We start from the raw sequence: 19236 nt of genomic DNA on the forward strand, positions 1-19236 counted from the left end.
CCTACAGGCACAGCCCCCATGGGTGTCTTGCACCGGGCTCTCCATCCATACCCTGGTTTGTCCTTTATAATAAACCAGTAAGCAGTACAAGTAAATACTTCTCTAAGTTCTGTGAGCCATCCTAGCAAATGAATTGAATCTAAGGAGGAGGTAGCGGAAACCCTGACTTACATAGCCAGTGGGTCAGAGGCATAGATGACTCCCTACGGCTTTCACTTGGCATCTGAAGTGGGCACTGTCTCATGGACCAAGCCCTTAACTGGGAGTCTGATGCTATCCTCAGGCACACCATGTTGGATTGAACTGAACTGACCTGTTCATGGGAAAAGTTCCCACACATTTGTGATGGGCAGAAGTACAATGTTCTGTGTTGACTGTGTACAAGAGCTTGGCTTGGTTTTATCTATCTTTCATAGTGGAATAATTATAAACCCCCTAAGAACTGTGTCCTGTTTTAGCTTCATGAGACCCACACTCTGTATCTGACCTATGTCACTGGTGGACAATAGTTCCCTGAAAGCAGGAATTGGCAGCCACTGAGCAAATGATCACCAACGCCCACTGACCGGGTTAAATATTTACTCAGATGACAGGAGTAAATGTGACATTTTTAATTGTTACCTAGCTAGTGTCCACTGTGCCTGAGGAACATATTATGCACAAAGGGAGCAGAAAGGGTTCCAGGGAAAATACACATTTGTGGGAGGACAGAAGCCTAAGAATGTTACAGTCTACTTGTATTGACAAATCATAATTATACAAAAAGACACTGTTTACATAAACCCCCAGGGAGAATTTAAGGAGTTTTGCTTGGAGGCTGAAGGTTTTCATATGTGTCCCCAAAGGTAAAATAATCAGGTACAGTGGGAAGTCGTGAGGAGCCACAAACACAGGGGCCTGTGGAGGCGGGAGGGCCACAGCTCACCCCAGAAGCTCAGGAGGAGTGGAGTGTGAGCTTAAAGGTCCGCGCTGAGCCCTCACTGGATGGTTTGTTGCATTGACTCAGAGGAGCTCGGAGTCACTGGTGCCAGCATGAAAAGACCATCTCAAAGGAGGGAAGGGGGAGTTCTGTTCATATTGCTTTTTGACAGTGTTAAACCAACTAAGTAAGAAAAGGAAACAGAACAGGCCACCTGGGCAAGTTCAAAAACAAAGGCCCCGAGGGCTTTTAGGAAAAGCAATGGGTTCTGGTCATCGGTGACTCTGGTCTAGGTAGCGGTGTGTTCCAGGGAAGTAACCAATGAGGAAGTGGAAATTAGATCTCTCCATTCCATGTGTGTGGTTGTGGAAAATAGAATGGTATCAGACACGCAAGTAAAGTCAAGGGAGCCGAAGAAGCACTGCACACTGAGATGATCTAACCAGAACGGTAGCTGCGAAAGTCCTGAGATCCCATCTAAGCTGCAGGGCATCCTGGTGCCCCGCATCAAGCCATTCCTCCCCCGCGTCACACCCAGTCCAGGGTCCTACCAGCAGCCTGGGAGATCTTCCCGGAACACGAGGCTCATGAACTTTGCTATTTTATTATGTAAAAGAGAAGCACCTGCAAGGTGATCCGGGACAATAGCTCCGGGCATAGTTCAACAAAAGAAAGGAAGTGAAAGCCAACCTCCGCCTTGCCTTTAGACAAAGAGACTCAGCAGCACCGTACTTGTTGCATTGTGCACTGTTGCCTCATTCCTGCTTCACCACTGTTACGAAAACACCATCGATGCGGGAGAACGGCTTCCTTTCAGACGTGTGTGTGTGGGTACTGGATGGTACGCACAGCTATCTAAACACAGAGAGCCTGCAGAGCGGACGCAGTCCCTGATTGATTCCCACCCAGCGTGTAAGCTGCTGCTGACTCATTATGACTACTCAGTGCTGCACTGAGCCAATGTTCAGAAATCCACTTGATAGGGAAACAAAGCCCAGTATCAAGTTCTAGAAGGCACGTTATCCGGTTTATTCATATCTGTGTGGATACACTTAGTCATAAGTCTCTCTCACACACACAAGATGCCACACGAAAGTGCTGACATGCATGACTATAGAAAAATGAGATGACACAGAAATGAGGTCAATGAAATCGAGAAGATCACTGCAAACAGCCCACCAATTCTCTGTAACCTGACATTCATATGTGTGCATTCCCACCTGAAAACCCTTCTTTAAAAATTAAAAGAGGGAAACTGCACAAAACCTGCACTGAGCCTAGACTGCACAAGAAGCCTACAGGATATTGCCGTTCAGGGTAAGCATTCCCGATCTGGCCCTCCACCATGTTGAACCACCATCATAATGTCCTGTAATTTATTCTAGGGTAAAACTCTTTCAGAAACCACCTTGCAGGTAGAATTTGAATGAACCAGACAGACAGACATCATCTCATGACAAAAATCTGTCCAGATGTGAATGCACTGTGTGAGGTCATCTGGTCTCAAGTGGGGATGGAAAGAGAATGGGTGCTTTCTGGGGGGCCTGGTCTGAACACCCAGTAAATAGCAAAGGCCCTGCAGGGAAGAGTGAGGAGAGGGGAAGGGAGTTTCAAGACATTCTGAACTAAGGCTCTTTTGCCAACTTAGCATGTCAAAACACCACATTTTGGGGGTGCTGTGTAGTGAACCCCAACTTTATACATTTTAATATGCATAGAAATGCAACATGCACACTGCGAAATGCACAGATACCAGTGTGGGGTACAGAAGCGCATTCATTAGCTGTGTGTTATGCTTTAGATAGGAAATGTCTCCCCAGGCCTTATGTGTTCAGAGATGGGAAGCTATGCCTGAGGGCTCTAATTTCATCAGAGCATTAATCTGGTGATAAACGATGGCGTTATGGGAGGAGATGGAAAGGGTGGGGGGCTGGCTGGAGGGGGTGGCCCGGGTCTGTGACTCTGGGCACTGTGTCTTGTCCCTTGCCCCTTCCCTTTCTCTCTCGGCTTCCTAATTGCCATGAGGTGAGCAGCTTTCCTCCTTGGCCCTTCTGCCATGATGTTCCTGCCTCGTCTGAGGCCTAACAGCAATAAAGCCAGCTCACTGCCTTAGTCACTTTTCTCTGGTTGCCGAGACAAAATACCCTACCCCCAAAGTTAAGACGGGAAAGGTTTATTTAGCTCACAGATTGTGGAGGTTACAGTCTGTAATCAAGCTTCCAGGGCAGGGTGGCACATGGCAGAAGGCAGTGTTAGAGCTTTCTGGAGCAATAGGAAACAAGCCTCCTTCTGCCCCTTTTATCTTATCCCAGCTGCTGGGATTAGGGTGGTGCCAATCCAATCAGTGGAATGATTCAGCAATCTCGCAGCCTTAATCCCAGCACTGCACCATGAATCAGTCACAAACTGTAGATTCAGCTTCCTCCAAAAGAGCCTGCCTCCATGAGTGCATACGGTTTTTTTAAAAGGAGGGTAAAATTAAACAAATCATAAGACAACAATATCAGAGACACAGATGTCAAAGCAAGACACCCGGAGAGCTTCACTGTCTATCACATTGTCCCTTGTTTTCTTCCAGATAGATCTCAATGTCTTCACATACAGTGAATTCATACAAAACAAAATAGTATAAAATCAGAACAGGATGATGAAGGCATTTTAGGTCTTCAAGACCAGACAATAAGGAAGTCAACAATGTCTCTCATTCTCTTTAAAACAGTTGTCCACGCCTTCATGTGTGTTAAAATTAAACAAAACAGATTAAAATCACTCTGGACAGAGAATAACAGTATTGCCGGATTTCACATCATGATGCTACGGAATCAGCACTGGGTACCTTAGTGTCTCTTTTTCTTCAAAGTAGTGGTTCATTTCATTGTGCATTATATTATTAATTCTCATAAACTTTTTAGAAGTTCTATGCATGCATGAGTCTCTACATGTATACCAATACCTATCCTTTCTGTATTAGAAGGAAAAACAAGACAAAATAAAACAAATTCCTAGAATAACATGAAACAAAAAAAGACATATTAACAAGAGCAAAGAGCCCAGAACACTGACAATATAGGCCTTCAAAACAAGGTATTGGGAGCATAATTAGGGTTGTTATTTTACATAATGATCTTCAAGAGTTCCTCAGATCACCATACAATAATAATTGTCCCAATCCTATATATACAATAATAATCCTATAAATACAATAATAATTGTCCCAATAATAATTGTCCCAATCCTATAAATGTTAACTATTTTGTTCCAAGAACTTAGAGAGTTTGTAGTGCAATTATCTTAGCTATCCTAAGTTTATATAATTTTAGACTTTTCTTCTTTTCCCTTTCTTTTTCTTTTTCCTCATTTTCCCTGAGATATTATTTTTCCCCTTTAAGCAGATTCTTGTCCTTTCACTATGTTTTGTGAGCTTTTTTGTATCTTATGTACTCTTACCATTTCTTATACTAGGGAGACTATACGATATTTATACATGTGGGTTTGATTTATTTCACTTATGAGTATGGTCTCAAGTTGTGTCCATTTATTTATAAATATCTCAATGTGACCATTCTTTATAGCTGAGTAGTATTCCATTGTATAAAAATACCACAGATTTTTTTATCCATTCCTCAGTTGATGGACACTTAGGTTGTTTCCAAGAGCTGGCTATTACAAATTGTGCTGCTATAAACATGGTTACACATATATCACTGTGATATGATGTTTTCAGTTCTTCTGGGAATATACCCAGAAGTGGAATAGCTGGGTCAAATGGGACTGCCAATCCCAGATTTTTGAGGAACCTCCAAACTGATCTCCATTGTGGTTGCACCAGTCTACACTCCCACCAACAGTGCATAAGAGTTCTTTTTTCCCCCGCAGCCTCTCCAGCATTTGTTGTTGGTAGTTTTCTTGATCCTGGCCATTCTTTCTGGAGTGAGATGGAACCTCAGTGTTGTTTTAATTTGCATTTCTCTAATGACCAATGATGCTGAACATTTTTTATGTATTTATTTGCCATTTGTATTTCTTCATCTGAATATGTATTCATCTCAGATGCCCATTTTTGGCATGGGTCTTTGAATTTTGGGGATCTGATTTTTTAATTCTTTATATATTCTAGACAGAAGTCCTTTGAGGGACCATTCACTAAGATTTTTTCCTAATTCGTGGGTTTTCTTTTGACTATGCTGGAGATTTCTTTTGACATACAAAAACTCTTTAATAGGATGCAATCCCAGTTGTTGATTCTGTGAAGTATTCATATGCAGTTTGATTCTTGTTCTTGAATTTTCAACCTACCCCTATGTCTTCAAGATTTCTACCTACTTTGTCTTCCAACAAATTTAGTGTTTCTGTTTTAATATTTAGATCTTTGATCCATTTTGACTTTAGTTTAGTACATGGTGATAGGCATGAGTCTAGTTTTAGTTTTTGGCATATGGAGAGCCAGTTTTTCCAGCACCATTTATTGAAGAGAGTATCTTTCTTCCAGGGGATGTGTTTGGCCCCTTTATCAAAGATAAGGTAGCTGAGTGTGTTTGTAGTTGTGATTGTATCTTCTAATCTATTCCATTGATCTTCAGGTCTGTTAAGGTTTTAGGGACATCTAGACACAAACCATAACAACTCACCATGGATGGAAACCTCTGATAACCCTAAGCCAACATAAATCTTACCTTCTTCAAGCTGATTCATGTCAGGTATTTCACAATAGCAACACAAAGCTGATAAACACTGGGGAGCCTGTGACTATTGTCTCTTGTTCCAGATTTTCACTGCCTCAAAAAGACGTACCATTAGCAGTCACTCCACATTTTTCCTCTTTTCCCTGGAAACCTACTCTACTTTTTTACTTTTTTTAGGGAGGGGGAGTCTCTTTCTGTAAAGGGCAGTGTTACAGTACAGAAGTAGCCAATTTAAGCTTAGTAACCTTACAAGTTAGCTAAGAAATAAAGCTGAAGAAAATATATCCCATGGAGAAGCTGCTCCGCTGTGACTATGTAATTGGAACCAAAATTAGGGCTCCCAGCATGTTCAGTTTAATTAAGACTTCCCAGTCTAGACAACCAACTACTACAGAGAAAGAACAGCTGGTCAGCCCTCCCATGTGCAGGACATACTGCCTGTCACTCAAATTAATACAAACATGGTCAGCATCCATGACCTTTATCATTAACCAGAAGGGAACAAGGAAAACATCCCCCAACACCCCCAACACACACACACACACACACACACACACACACACACACACACACACGCAAGTGCTATTAAACCAGTTGGTGATCGTATCTTATGGAAGATGGCAAATTTTAAACTCAGAGGTCAGGACAGGAGCCTGAGCTAGGGGCGGGATGCACATCTGTCATGCTAGCACCCTGGGAAGCTGAGGCAGGAAGATTCAACATTTAGGCCTAGCTGGGGCAAAGCAATGATTTACCGAGACCCTATTACTACATAAACAGGTTGGTCATGCAGCTCAGTGTGAAGGCCCTGGGTTCAAACCCCAGTACCCTTGGCCCCCCAAAGTCCCCAATACTCCTTTTTCCTCAAACAGAAGATAGTATATTGTGGAGCACTTTTAAAAACCTGTACCTTATAAGGCTATAAAAACTCAAGGCATCATTTCTGTCACCACAGATTTGTCTGTTTCTAACATTTTATATAATCATAGAAGATATATATCATTGTTTGTGTCTGATGTTTTCAGGAGTTATTCCCAGTACAGCATGTATCAACACTTCAGTCTTTTTATTAACTGAATATTATTCCAGCCTATAAATATGCAATATTTTATTTATTAGTTGTGGAAATTTGAGTTGTTTTCATTTTTGGCTAGTATGAATAAAGCTACCATTATTTTTGCATCCAAATTTTTAAGTGGGATTATGTTTTCCATTCTTGTGAGTATACAACTAGGAGTGAAATTGCTGTGTTATAGAAGCCAGGTATTTTCTTTTCTTTCTTGCTCTTTTTGGCAGGTGGGGGTTTTATTTCTTTACCTTTATTTCTGTCTGCTTACAGTAGTAGGGATTGAACCTGGGGGCTCACACATGCTAGCCATGTACTCTATCGCTGAGCTCAGACCCAGTCTTTTTTTATTTTGGACAGGCTCTCACTAAGTTGCCCAGACTGGCCTTGAACCTGAGACCCACTACTTGCCTTAAACCTCCGGAGAGCTGGGGTTGCTGCCACAGTTATGCAAGATTCCATGAGATGAAATGATGCAACACATGCGTCATATCCCTGCCACCCAGTAAGCAGTCAATTAAACACACGCTATTATCAGTGATTCTAATATTCAACTTGTTAAATAAAAATGAAATAGATTGAATTAGATGGGCATTTGGAAAAGAAGTATTAAACTACGCTGACATAAGAAAGCCCCTCTCTCAGTTTGAACATCTATATTTTGTTGAGAAGATATGAAACTCTCCAGGGGCTAACTCCAGCTGTACAGAAAACGAGGCAGGAAACCGCCAGTGTCACATAGCAAGGGGCTGGGGTCACCTTCGGGCCTGGGGCTTCAACGCACAGACACCAGACCAGAAGTGAGCCACCTCTCCACCCTCAGAATGCGGCAGGCCATGTGGGACCCGCGTTGGAAGGTGTTGTCAGAGGCCTGGCTGGCCACCCACAGCATCCGTTCTGCTCCCAGAGGAGGAAGGCCTCAGGCCAAGGGGGAAAAGTCCAACTCTGCACAGAAATAATGAACCCCACAGAACCCCAGCAAAAGCAGCAAGAAACCAACTCTGAGGGCTCCTCCACCAGCTCGAGGTCACATCAGAAGGCACAGCTGGGATCACCTTGGAGTGCACAAGGGAGAGAGGGAGAGAGGGAGGAAGAGAGAGGGAAGGGGGAGGGGAGACAGGGAAGGGGGAGGGGAGGGAGACCCAGTGGGCGGGCAGGCGAGCAAACAAGTAGCAGAGGTGGAGGGGGATAATTTATAGCAAAAGGAACATTTTCAGAAACCAACACGCAGATGTGGCAGGGCGTTTAGGGAAAGGGGTGCATTATTGTATTGACTGGGCCTGAACGGAACTGAGCTATTGTCTACACTCTGCTAGAGAGACGGGCTAATGTTGGGGAAAGTTAAAGGAAATGTAGGTGAGTTTAGCAGTAAATTTTAAAAATTATTCTCAACTTACCTCACAACATTGTTTTGATTCTTTCTTTTCTTTGTTAATCACTGAACACTTTGTCTGAGCGTCACCTGGGAGCACGTTTGTTAGGGAACTAACAAACATTGCTGGAGCAGGTGTCATTTCATCTGGTCCATGCTGATACTGAATACATTTGATGAAACTGTTGTTTGTATATTTCCTATTACATCATTTTATAAAAATTTATGAAAAATACATAATTTTGGTCATATTGTATTTAAATCATTGGACTAGTATTTCATTGTTTTTATAAGTTAATTTTACAAAACATTATTTCAATGTGCAACATTAATACATGCATAGATTTTGATCCAAACTCATACGATTATTTGATAATGGTTTACCTTAAAACAGGAAGCCATTTGCCTGAATAAGCAAACATCAGCTACCTGTAACACAGCTCCCTGCTGCTGGGAGGGGCGCGTTGCACGGTAACCCTTTTTCTGCTGCCTCTATTAGTCAGTCTGCCAACTCCCTAGAGGAGAAGAGGTTTCATTTAGCTATGGATTGGAGGGATCCAGGCCACAGTGAGCAGGCTCCACCGCAGGAACATCACGGCAGAGAGTGGGGGAAACTACTTAGTGCGTGGGGGCCAGCACACGGGCCTGGGGAGCAGCACCCGCGAGACGTGGGAAGGGAAGTGCCTCTATATGCAAGATCACCCCTCCATGACCCACCAAGACCCAGCCTGCGCGGTTAATCGACTAAGCATTTCTTAACCAAATGACACTTACATATCAAGATTAACAGTCATATAGACTAAAGAGAACCTCGAAATCAAAACAAACTGAAGGTGTCTGTACTTGGTAATAGAAACATTGAGGGCTATGGAGCCCGACTCACTGTGCTTGGAAATGACCGTAGGAAAAGTCACTTGGTAGCATATAAACATAAGCAAGAGCCAGCAAGGTCACAAGCTCCTGCAGGGCCAACTACTGGGAGGCTGACTCCAGGGATGAGGCCAACCTGGACGACCCTACAACACCCCTTCTCAAAACAAAAACAACACTGGGTGTGGTGGTGCAGGCCTGTATCCTAGCATTCTGGGAAGCTGAGACACGAGGATCAAAAGTGTGAGCCCGGCCTGGGCAAGTTGGCAGGACCTTGTGCCCCCCAATAAATAAATAAACAAACAAATAAGGGGTTGGGGATGTAGTTCAGTGTGGACACACACACCCAAAAGTAGTGATCTACATAACATAGCATTACATTTAGCTACATACAACTGAAGCTTAAAAATCATGTTTGCACCATCCAGGGAAGAAGGGCAGACCAAGGCAGCTGTGAGAGTCAATAACTATTTTTACTTTTTGCATCCATTACCCTTTGTAAGGTCTTTGTCTTCATGCTTTTCACCTCCTTATTACAAGATAGTTGCTGCATCTCCTGGTATTACATCTGTGTTCCAGGTAGGTAGAAAATGATCAGGGGAAGTAGGCAGGCTAACTGTGTGTTAGGAAAATAAAGACTCACAGAAGTACTCTCTTGCATCTTATGGGACACTGCAAGGCACACAGTACTTCTGGCTGAAATGAAATCTATCTTCGCATGTTTTTAACTTGACATCCTGCACAAAACCAGGCTGGTTCCCCCACTCTGCCCCTGCCCTGGCAGTGCTAAAGGTTGAATCCAGGGCCTCCACTGTGCTCGTGAACCACTACATCAATGTTGCCTGGAAACAGCATGAGATAAAAATAAATAGAAGAATTACTCATTCCTCCAGCTGAGCTCACAGTCCATCTTTCCCCAAAAAAGCCAGAGCACAGACATCCTTGCCTAAGTCTGCAAGACTTTGGTTACAACTCAGGAGCGCTGAAGAAGACACAGGAACAGTGGCGTGCCTTTCCAGAGCCCCGTCTCTCACACCAGTGTCACGACTCCTCACTTCTCTGCCAGTGTCCCCTGCCCAAGGAAGCGCTTGTCTTCTCCGGGTATATTCACTGACAGCTGGTGAATTCCTCACAGCCACGTCACCGGCACTGTCAGAGGGCAAGCCTCACAGGACCTTACCACCATGTTAATTGTTAAACACTGAGAAAGTTACAGAATAACTAGATTGAGAAATGCTGGCTTTGGACAAATACCTGTTCCCGTTAATTGCTGTTAAGCCTTTACTAACAGAAAAAAGTAAATGAAAAACTCTTTTTTTTTTCATTTTACACAGGTCCATTTTCTTTATCCATAAGCACAAAATGCAAAAATAAGATAAACAAACCATTGAAAAGAGATCATTTTTGTAACCAATTTTATGACAAAAACTTTATGTGTGCTGAAAAAAGGCTACTGACAGTCATTGTTGGTATGATTTCACGTAAACACTATTTTATATGTTACAGAAGGATTGACATGATTGGAGCATGCTGCCCTGCCTCAGATTCTTCTTGGAATATTACATAATAATCAGTACCATCAAACGCAAACATCCTGAAACCTAACAATCTGAGTAGAAGATTGTAGGAATACTCTTACCAAGATGACCACCACATGACTACAGTTGGGCGGAAAGCTCGGGATAATCACATATGTAACTTTCAATTAACAGAGGCAGAACTTTGCTTAAATCCTGAAATTGTCAGAATCTGGAGTACGATCCAACAAATACCTGACTGCTTAACTTGCTGGTTGTATAAATTTGAACCATTTAAACCATTTATATAAATCAGTCACTCAGAATGAAATGTGACCACATTTCCGAATGCTGGACTCTCCCCAGAGTAAGCTCCAGGAACATCGCTCTCCAGGAGCTTGGTTTAATATTTGCCCCCGAGATGGCACTGGATGTCCCAAGAGCAAAGGGTGAAGCACAGGCTCAAAAAGCCTCAGCTCCTGTCTGTCTCTCTGAGGTGACCCTCGACCTGGAAGTACTTAGCATAAACTTAGCAATGCAGGGCACATGGTACTTTTAAGTATCTCATGACTACTTTGTTTGCTTTGTGTGTTTCCTGCTAAAACATTTATTTTTACCATAAGCAATAATTAAACATTTCATGTATTATCTTATTTGATATTTATAGTACACAAGCGCTACCTCCCACAAGAATTAAATAATACAGTCCTGCACTAGAAGGCTCAAAGCTACAATAAACTAACCTATTTAGGTTCCTCTCCAAGCTGCCATGGCAGTGCCAGGCACAGGATCGACTTCTCACATGCTAAGTGGACACAGAGCCAGGGTCAGGGCTGCTGCTCACCTGCAGTGCTGATTGAGCCCCAGGTCCTCCAAGCTTGTGGTGACGCAAATGCCAACAGGTGGGCCACACATTGAATAGCAAAGCCCTACCCCTTCTTCCCACCGTAAGTTTTCGTATCTCCCATGAAAAGTTTCGTAGAGTATAACTGTGAGATAGAATATGGGAACAGAGCAGTACGGTCAGTCTGCTGCCGCTGGTCACTTAGGGGCATAAGAAAGTGGCCCCCTAGGCTCTGCAGATACAGCCAGCTGGCCAAGAGGACAGTGAAGAACACAACCAAATGTGGGAGGGAATCTCCATAGAGTGGAAACCTTCGTTCTGACATTTACTCAAAACACCATGATGCTCATGCCAAGATTTCGCTAAAAGGTAATTCAGCCCAACCTTGAGAAAACACGTATTTTCAAGAGACTTTTAAACTCTCAGCCTCAAGTAGACTTGTGCAGTCTGGAGGGCCCAGTTAACATCCTGGGTCTCTTGCAAGAAACATTTAGATACCATAAACAGGATGTTAGATAACAGGCCATAAAAAAGTGGCAAACTCCACCATAATCAAAAGGGATTGAGAGAATACAGTTTCTATAGGATCTATTTATTATACTACACAGTCTCTTAAATCTTTTTACCCATCTGTGTGTCTTAAGCATTGAAAGAAATCTCCAACAGGAATTTTTCACATGCTATTTGGCTATAAGATCACCTAAGTCTTCCTGTACCTACAGAGAAACAGACAACTGACTCCTTTTAGTATTCAATTCTATGAATCTGTACAAATTCATACAATTGTGGAACCACAGCCCTGACCAAGACAGTAAACATCTGTCCTGCTACACTCCGCTCCTATCCTACCCAGCCAATCCTTTCTGTACACCTCACCCTTGGGACCCCACATGCTCCTTCCTATTCCCAGTTTTCCTATTTTTGAATTTCCTAAATAGTATCATAGCCTTTGAGTCCACTTCTTCACACAATGCTTTTAAGATGTATCGGTACTGGACTGGAGCAAAGATGGCGGATAGATAACAACTGGCTACAGAGGCTCCCTGAGACAGTCAACTTAGAATTCAACATAATACAGAGTGGGGATTCCCAAACAGAGGGAGATGAATTCTCTCAAGCCAAGAAGAAATTCAGGTGACTTGCAGACCATCCAAGGTCCCACTGCGACTTGCTGAGCCATCCAAGGTCCCGCCGCTTCAACTCACTGGAGGCGCAATTACATTGAGTTTGGGGGTCGGTGAGCCAAACCGAGAGCTGAGTTGGCAGGGTGCTACGTCAATCTGTGGATTGGTGGAATGAGCTAGGCCTGGGTCACATGACCTAGCTGAGACCCAATAGGTTATCCGAAATCAAGTCCCTATAGCAGTGGCGCACATTAACCACACTAACCCAGTGAAGCCTCAGAAGTTTGACTGATCTGGATGGGAGGTGCAAATAAATACGGTGCTGGCCACAGTAGCTTGACTGATCTTGAGGGGAGGGGCCACTATATGCTGTCCCTGTCTGCAACTCACTAGCACACAGTAGTGGGAAGAGTCATCTAGCCAGCGTGCTTCAGAAGAATTGTAACCAATGAAGGAAGAAATGGGACTCCTGGAAGAAGCAAAAAAGATGGGAAGAGGAAGCAACAACCAAAAGTCCCCAGGTCCCAACCCTGAGAACATTGACCCAGGACAGGTAAATACAAAGGAGAATGAGAACAGCAAACATGCAATATCAGACACAGCACCAGTGGACATAAACAGATATATTTGGGACCTCATAGATGAGTTCAAAAGTGAAATATTTTCCCAAATAAAGCAAGATATAAGAAGATTAATAAAAGAGATACTAAGCACCCCCCAAACAAACACAGATGGAAGAATGGAGGAACTCAAACAAAGGAGAGAACCATTTGGTGAAGAATATAAAAAAAATATAGAATACATGAAGCAGATTCAAAGAGATCACCAGGAAATTAAAAACTCTATAGAAAGATAGCAAATCAGCTTGAAAGAAACTAAGGATAGATTATCCAAACTGGAAGACAATTTTGCAATGTGGGAGTATGAAAGGGAAAACTTTTAAAAATAACAAGGAAACAAGCAGTAACAATACAAAGGCTAGAAGATGACAAAAGGATCTATAACTTGAGAATAAAGAATGTGAATGAAGAAGCTGGGGTGCTGGGGATTTAGCTCAGTGGCATAAGCGCCTGCCTTGCAAGCAGGCAGTCGTGAGTTCGATCCCTGTTACCGATACAAACAAAAAAGACAAAAAAAAAAAAAAAAAAAAAAAGCAAAATGAAGAAGCTGGGGTACAAACAACGAACTACAAAGGTTATTCACAGAAATAATTAAGGAAAACTTCCCAAACACAGAAAAAGGAAATGATATTCTGAGGGATACAGAACTCCAGCCACCTATAACCAAAACAGAGCTACACCCAGGCATATAATAATCAAGACCCCAGAAATTCAATGTAAGAACAGAATATTAAAAGCTGTTAGAGACAAGAAACAGATAACCTAGAGAGGAAGGCCCATCAGGATAATGGCAGACTTCTTACCACAAAACATCAAGTCAAGAAAGAGCCTGGAGCAAAATATTCCAAGCCTGGAAAGAAAATAACCTCCATCCCAGATTAATATACCCTGCTAAACTGTCTCTAGAAATTAATGGAGAAACAAGATGCTTCCAAGACAAAGAGGAACTGGGAAAATTCGCAACCACCAATCCAACTCTACAGAGAATACTGCAGGGCATTCTAGAGAGAGAGAAAAGTACTAGGATCCCAGGAGCAGTGGCAGAGACCTCAATGAAAGGAGCAGAAAACAGAATGAAGAAGATAAGCAGATAACTGATGGCAAAAAAAGAGCATAACAGAAATGAGGCAGAGAAGATTTTATTCAAAACTGATATGATTGATAGTATCAAGTCTCAGAGTATAGGCAAGTACACTGAAGATGACAAGACTACAATACACATTCTGGTTTGATAATTGCCAGTTTTTGAAGTTCTATACTATATACAAAGCTGTGTTTTTATCAATACAGTTATCTACTGATACAGTCAATTATACTATGTCTGATGATATAGCCAATTCTATTGGAGATAAAAGAGACAACACAGGAACCATGGTAGAACTCTTTGTACAATGGTCTTATATGTTTATTTCATTTCTTGTGTTTATAGGAATATGTTTTGTTTTGCCTTGCTTTGTTTTGTTTCTCCCTCTAATATAGAAAGGATAAAAATACATGTTAAGACTCATGCATGTGGGGCTGGGGATTTAACTCAGTGGCATAAGCACATGCCTTGCAAGCAGACAGTCATGAGTTCGATCCCCGGTACCGATAAAAAGGAAAAAGACAAAAAGAAAAAAAAGACTCATGCATGTATAGAATCTATAAACAGTTTATGAGAACTGATCATATGACACATGATGAAATGAGCAGATACTCTGAAGAAAAAGAGACACTAAAATACCCCGTGCTTATCTTGGAGTGTCATAATGTGAAACCCAGCAATACTATTATTCTTTGTTCAAAGTGATATTAGCCTGCCTGTGTTTATTCAATCTCAACATAATTGAAGATATGGATAACAGCATGTATGTTTAAGTGTATAGGACTGAAAACCATATTTCTAAGTTTTTGTTGGATAGTTGAACAGAACTGGTTGCAATCTCACTGGTTGAATCCCTACTTTATATGCTCCACTTTAGTATCTTGAATAACTATTTGTAAGAAGACAATTTGTAATCATCAACCAGTTATTTCTTACCGTTTATTTTTTTCTTTGAAATTATGTGTTATTTCTACCCGTTTTCTGTTTCGTTTAGTCTTTCTTTAAATTAAATCTAAAAAAAAAAAAGACACTACAGTACCCAGTGCTGATCATGGAGTGCCATGATGTGAAATCCAGCAATTACTATTATTCTTTTTTCAGAATGATTTTAACCTGCTTTAGTTTGTTTAATCTAAACATAAATGAAAATGTGGATAACTGCATGTATGTTTAAGTGTATAGGATTGGCAACCATGTTACTAAGTTTTTGTTGGACAGTTGAACAGAACTTTTTGTGGTCTCGCTGTTTGAATTCCCACTTTACATGTTCCATTTTTGTATTTTGAACAACTATTTGTAAAATGACAATATGTAAACATCAAGTAGTGATTTCTTACTGTTTATTTTTTTCTCTGAACGTACGTATTATTTTTACCTATTTTCTGTTTTGTTTAGTCTTTCTTTAAATAAAATTTAAAAAAAGATTTTATCGGTGCTGAGGCCTCGGGGATATTATTATTATTATTATTGTTGTTGTTGTTGTTGTTGAACAGAATTTATTGCTGAGCCTTCCTGCAGCTGGAGACAGAAATGAAACTACATACTTGTATGCTTGTTTGTTTGTATTTTGTGAATATCTTATCGGAACATTAAAGGAATGAAAAACTACTGAACAATGTAAAGTTAAGCATATTAAAACAGAATTATTAAGTGTAAAGATTCTGCTTATACCATGCTGAATTGAGATAATTTTTGCGGACCTGGCTTTAGTGAAAGTAAACTTACCCATAACATTTTCCAGTTCCCACTTTCCACAGGGAGCAGTTGATGCAGGAGATTGATCACATGTGTGGGGCTAAAGCAAGGCCAGCTGGGAAAAACAGCACAAAACAAGCTATGTAAACAAGCAGTTCCAGCTCCCAGCCAGGCAACCAAGTTGCTAGGTAGGCAGTGGAGTTGAAATTGACATCACCCTTCAGAGTGTCTAAATAAATGTGCTACAGTGGTTGAGCAGCTCCTTTCCTCTGTTAGGAGAGTAAGGGCCATATTGGACCCCAGCTTTTGTCTCTTCCTTATTTTCTCATCCGCTGGTGGTCCTTTACCCCAGGAACCTCAAGGGCCTTATGGGCTGCAGATTCTGCTTATCTCATTTTCTTTTGTGCAATACCGGTGTGAGTGCTGCTTCTAAACCAACGATTGAGGCTGAGACAGAGCTCGGTGATAGGTTCTAAGTTTGAGTACCAGTTCCACAAAACATAAAAAATGACCAAGCTTACTTCTAAATTTCTAACAGATTACATTAAGAAAACTACATAAAGCAGTTTCTGAAAAATCCAAACACTGCTTACTACCCTTAGAGGACATTCTATGGGACTTAATGCCAAAGCCAAATCAGTGACTGGTTCCTTTTTGTAAATGAAATGTTGTCACAGAAAATAATTTTTCTATTGATGGCCCTGAATCAAGGCCGGCAGCTTCCTGACACTGTTGGTTTCAAGCAGGAGCCTAAGAGATGTCTTTCTATGGTCTGTTGGCCATTTCAGAACTTGGGCAGAGAAATGGTCAATTCATTAGAAAGACACAGCTTGAAGACAATTCATATAAAAAAAAAAAAAACCTTGAGCTGGCAGGCTGTGGCAGTGGCCCAGGACAGGAGCCACTGGCATTTCCAGGGACCCGCGCCATGCTGGGACCTGGAGTGTGGGAAACCAAGCAACTCCTCCCCCTCTGCCTTCAAAATGCATGAAAGCATGGACAGCTGTTTTGAAGAGAACGAGAGACTCTACCACAGCCATTCATGACTTCCCTATTGTCTGGTCTTGAAGACCTAAAATGCCTTCCTCATTCTGTTTGGATCAGTTTTATGCTATGTTGTTTTGTATGAATTCTCTGTATGCGAAGACATGGACAACTATTTGGAAAAAAACAAGAGACAATATGATAGACAGTGAAGATCTCAGGTTGTCTGGCTTTGAAATTTATATCTCTTACAATTGCTTTTTTATATCCTATTTTGTTCTGTTTTGTTGAGTTTAATTTTACCCCCTTTAAAATAAAAAAAATTTTATTGAAAATTCAAACTCTGAAAATGCTTTTCTAACTTTTTATACGTCCACTTCAAATGTATAATTAAGGTTGTACAATCTCCAAAATTTTATTTGATATGTACTTTTATTGTAATAATTGATACTCTCGTGTAGTTATTTGTAGATTCTAATTTCTCAATATTTCTTTTTCATTTACTTCCAGATCCTTGAAGCATTTTTATATTTCTTTCTAAGGCTTTACACTTATCAAACATTAAGCTGAGGTAATCTTTTTCTCAAGTTTTATATGCAAAGAGATAGGACTTCTGTTAAGCATACATATATAGCTTCATTAATCTTTTCCACTTGGTATAAAACAATATCCAACAGAAAGTATCTGTCTTAGTTACTTGTTACTCGTTGCTGAGAAAAATACCTGAAGCCCAAGTTAGGAAAGGAAAGGTTTATTTCTTACAGTTTTTGGAGGTTTCAGTCGACAGTCAGTTGGCTCCAAGGCAGGCGGGCATGGCTGGGCTGCAGTTCATGGCAGCTGCAAACAGCAAACAGGAACCAGCAAAGAGCAAGACACACCTTCTTCCCGCCATTATATCACATCCTGGCTCCACCCCTATGTGGGTGGAGCATTGACACCATCAATCCAAGCACTATACAATGAACCATCACTAATAAACAATGCAAACTCATGAGGCCTGGGAGCCACAAGCATAACCATGACAGTATCTTAGTTACTTTTCTCATTGCTGAGACAAAATTTGCAACACCCAAATTTAAGGGAGGAAAAATATTTGGCCCACAATGTGTAGGGGCTTCAGTCTTTAGTCAGCTGGCTCCAAGGCAGGGTGGCACAGCAGACAGGCACTGCAGAAGTGAAACTGCTCATGGTGGGCAGAGGGTAGCAATTTCAATAGGATTTCAGATTTATTGTGCTTCCTAGAAGGATTATTAATTTGTTCTGAATATTATTAGACAACTCAGTCATGAATCCACCATAGAACTATGATTGACTTCAACTAAATTTAGAAATATTGCAGCATCTAGAGTTGTAATAGTTTCTTGTCCCTCTCTAAGAAATACATTAGCTTTATACTACACATAAAACATCTGAAATCACTCGCAAAACATTGCAGGACTGTGTGAATCTAATTTTATTGACTTCTGTAAGACATCATCCACTAAACTATCAGTTTGGTGGTATTTTTACAAATACTCCCATTTTAGAAAAACCTCACGATGCAGCATGCAATGGGAAAATACAGCCTAAATTCTCCCAGTGGCTGAACCTTTCGTACAGCCGCAAGTATTGGCTCCCATGGAACACTGCTAGAAGTATGCCTGGGAAACAGATGCATGACAGCGATCCTGTCTCAATGAACACACTTGATTTTCACACATTTTTATTTTTTAATATTTTTAATCTTAAAGAGAATAAAACCAAGAAAATAAAATAGAATAAAGCAAATTAACACAAATCTGTAAGTGATACAGAATTTCAAAACAAGATAATAGGAGGTCAACAATGGCTACCATAATAGCTGCCCATACCATCAGATACAGGAAAATTAAAGCAGAACAGAATGGAACCAGTAACAACAAAAGAACGAATGCAATACAAGACTTCAAAACAAGGTAATAGTAAATCCAAAATAACTACCACAACTTTTGCACATTTTTAAGTGTTTTTGAAATCATTATTTCATGATTGTTCATGATGTGGATCTTACCTTCATTTGGTTCCATGTTTTATTAAAAGTCATCTGTCATTTACTGCAGATTGGCAGCCACAATGGAGCATTAAAATGTATAACAAGCTGAGTTTGGTGGGACATGCCTGTTATTCCAGTACTCTGGGAAGCTGAGGCAGGAAGATAGCAAGTTCAAGTCCAGTGACTCCACAACTTAGTGAAACCCTGGCTCAACATTTTTCAAATGTGGGGATGCTCTGGGGATGTAGCTCAGTGAGAAGGCACTGAGTGCAGCCCTCAGTACTGCAAAATAACACAAATTACAGCAACAAAAACCAAAAAATTAGTATTTTCTTGTTCACAATCCTACTTACTAGTTTTTGAAAATGTAATATTCCCTTTTGCTAGTTTTTCTTCACAACTCAAAAGTCATTCTTTAGTTAACTCTGAAATTGATTATTGCTATATT

General features: G+C 41.1%; 1 long non-coding RNA gene and 1 other non-coding gene across 2 annotated transcripts in view; one reads left to right on the top strand and one right to left on the bottom strand.

Annotated features, from left to right (window-relative positions):
- LOC134477025 (uncharacterized) overlaps positions 1 to 17893 on the bottom strand; it is a 42840-nt gene extending 24947 nt beyond the window's left edge. Inside the window, exons 1-2 of the long non-coding RNA XR_010048914.1 lie at positions 17540 to 17893; positions 15824 to 15908 (exon numbers count right to left, since the gene is read on the bottom strand). This is a non-coding gene — a long non-coding RNA (uncharacterized LOC134477025). The remainder of the gene's footprint in view (positions 1 to 15823; positions 15909 to 17539) is intronic.
- LOC111755832 (small nucleolar RNA SNORA2/SNORA34 family) lies at positions 16489 to 16624 on the top strand. Its single transcript, XR_002790386.2, has one exon. It is a non-coding gene; the product is annotated as a small nucleolar RNA SNORA2/SNORA34 family (small nucleolar RNA).
- Positions 17894 to 19236: the final 1343 nt, after the last annotated feature.

Source organism: Cavia porcellus, unplaced genomic scaffold (assembly GCF_034190915.1).
Source record: "Cavia porcellus strain 051 isolate PalLab524CR breed Dunkin Hartley unplaced genomic scaffold, mCavPor4.1 scaffold_7, whole genome shotgun sequence".
Classification (NCBI taxonomy): Eukaryota; Metazoa; Chordata; class Mammalia; order Rodentia; family Caviidae; genus Cavia; species Cavia porcellus.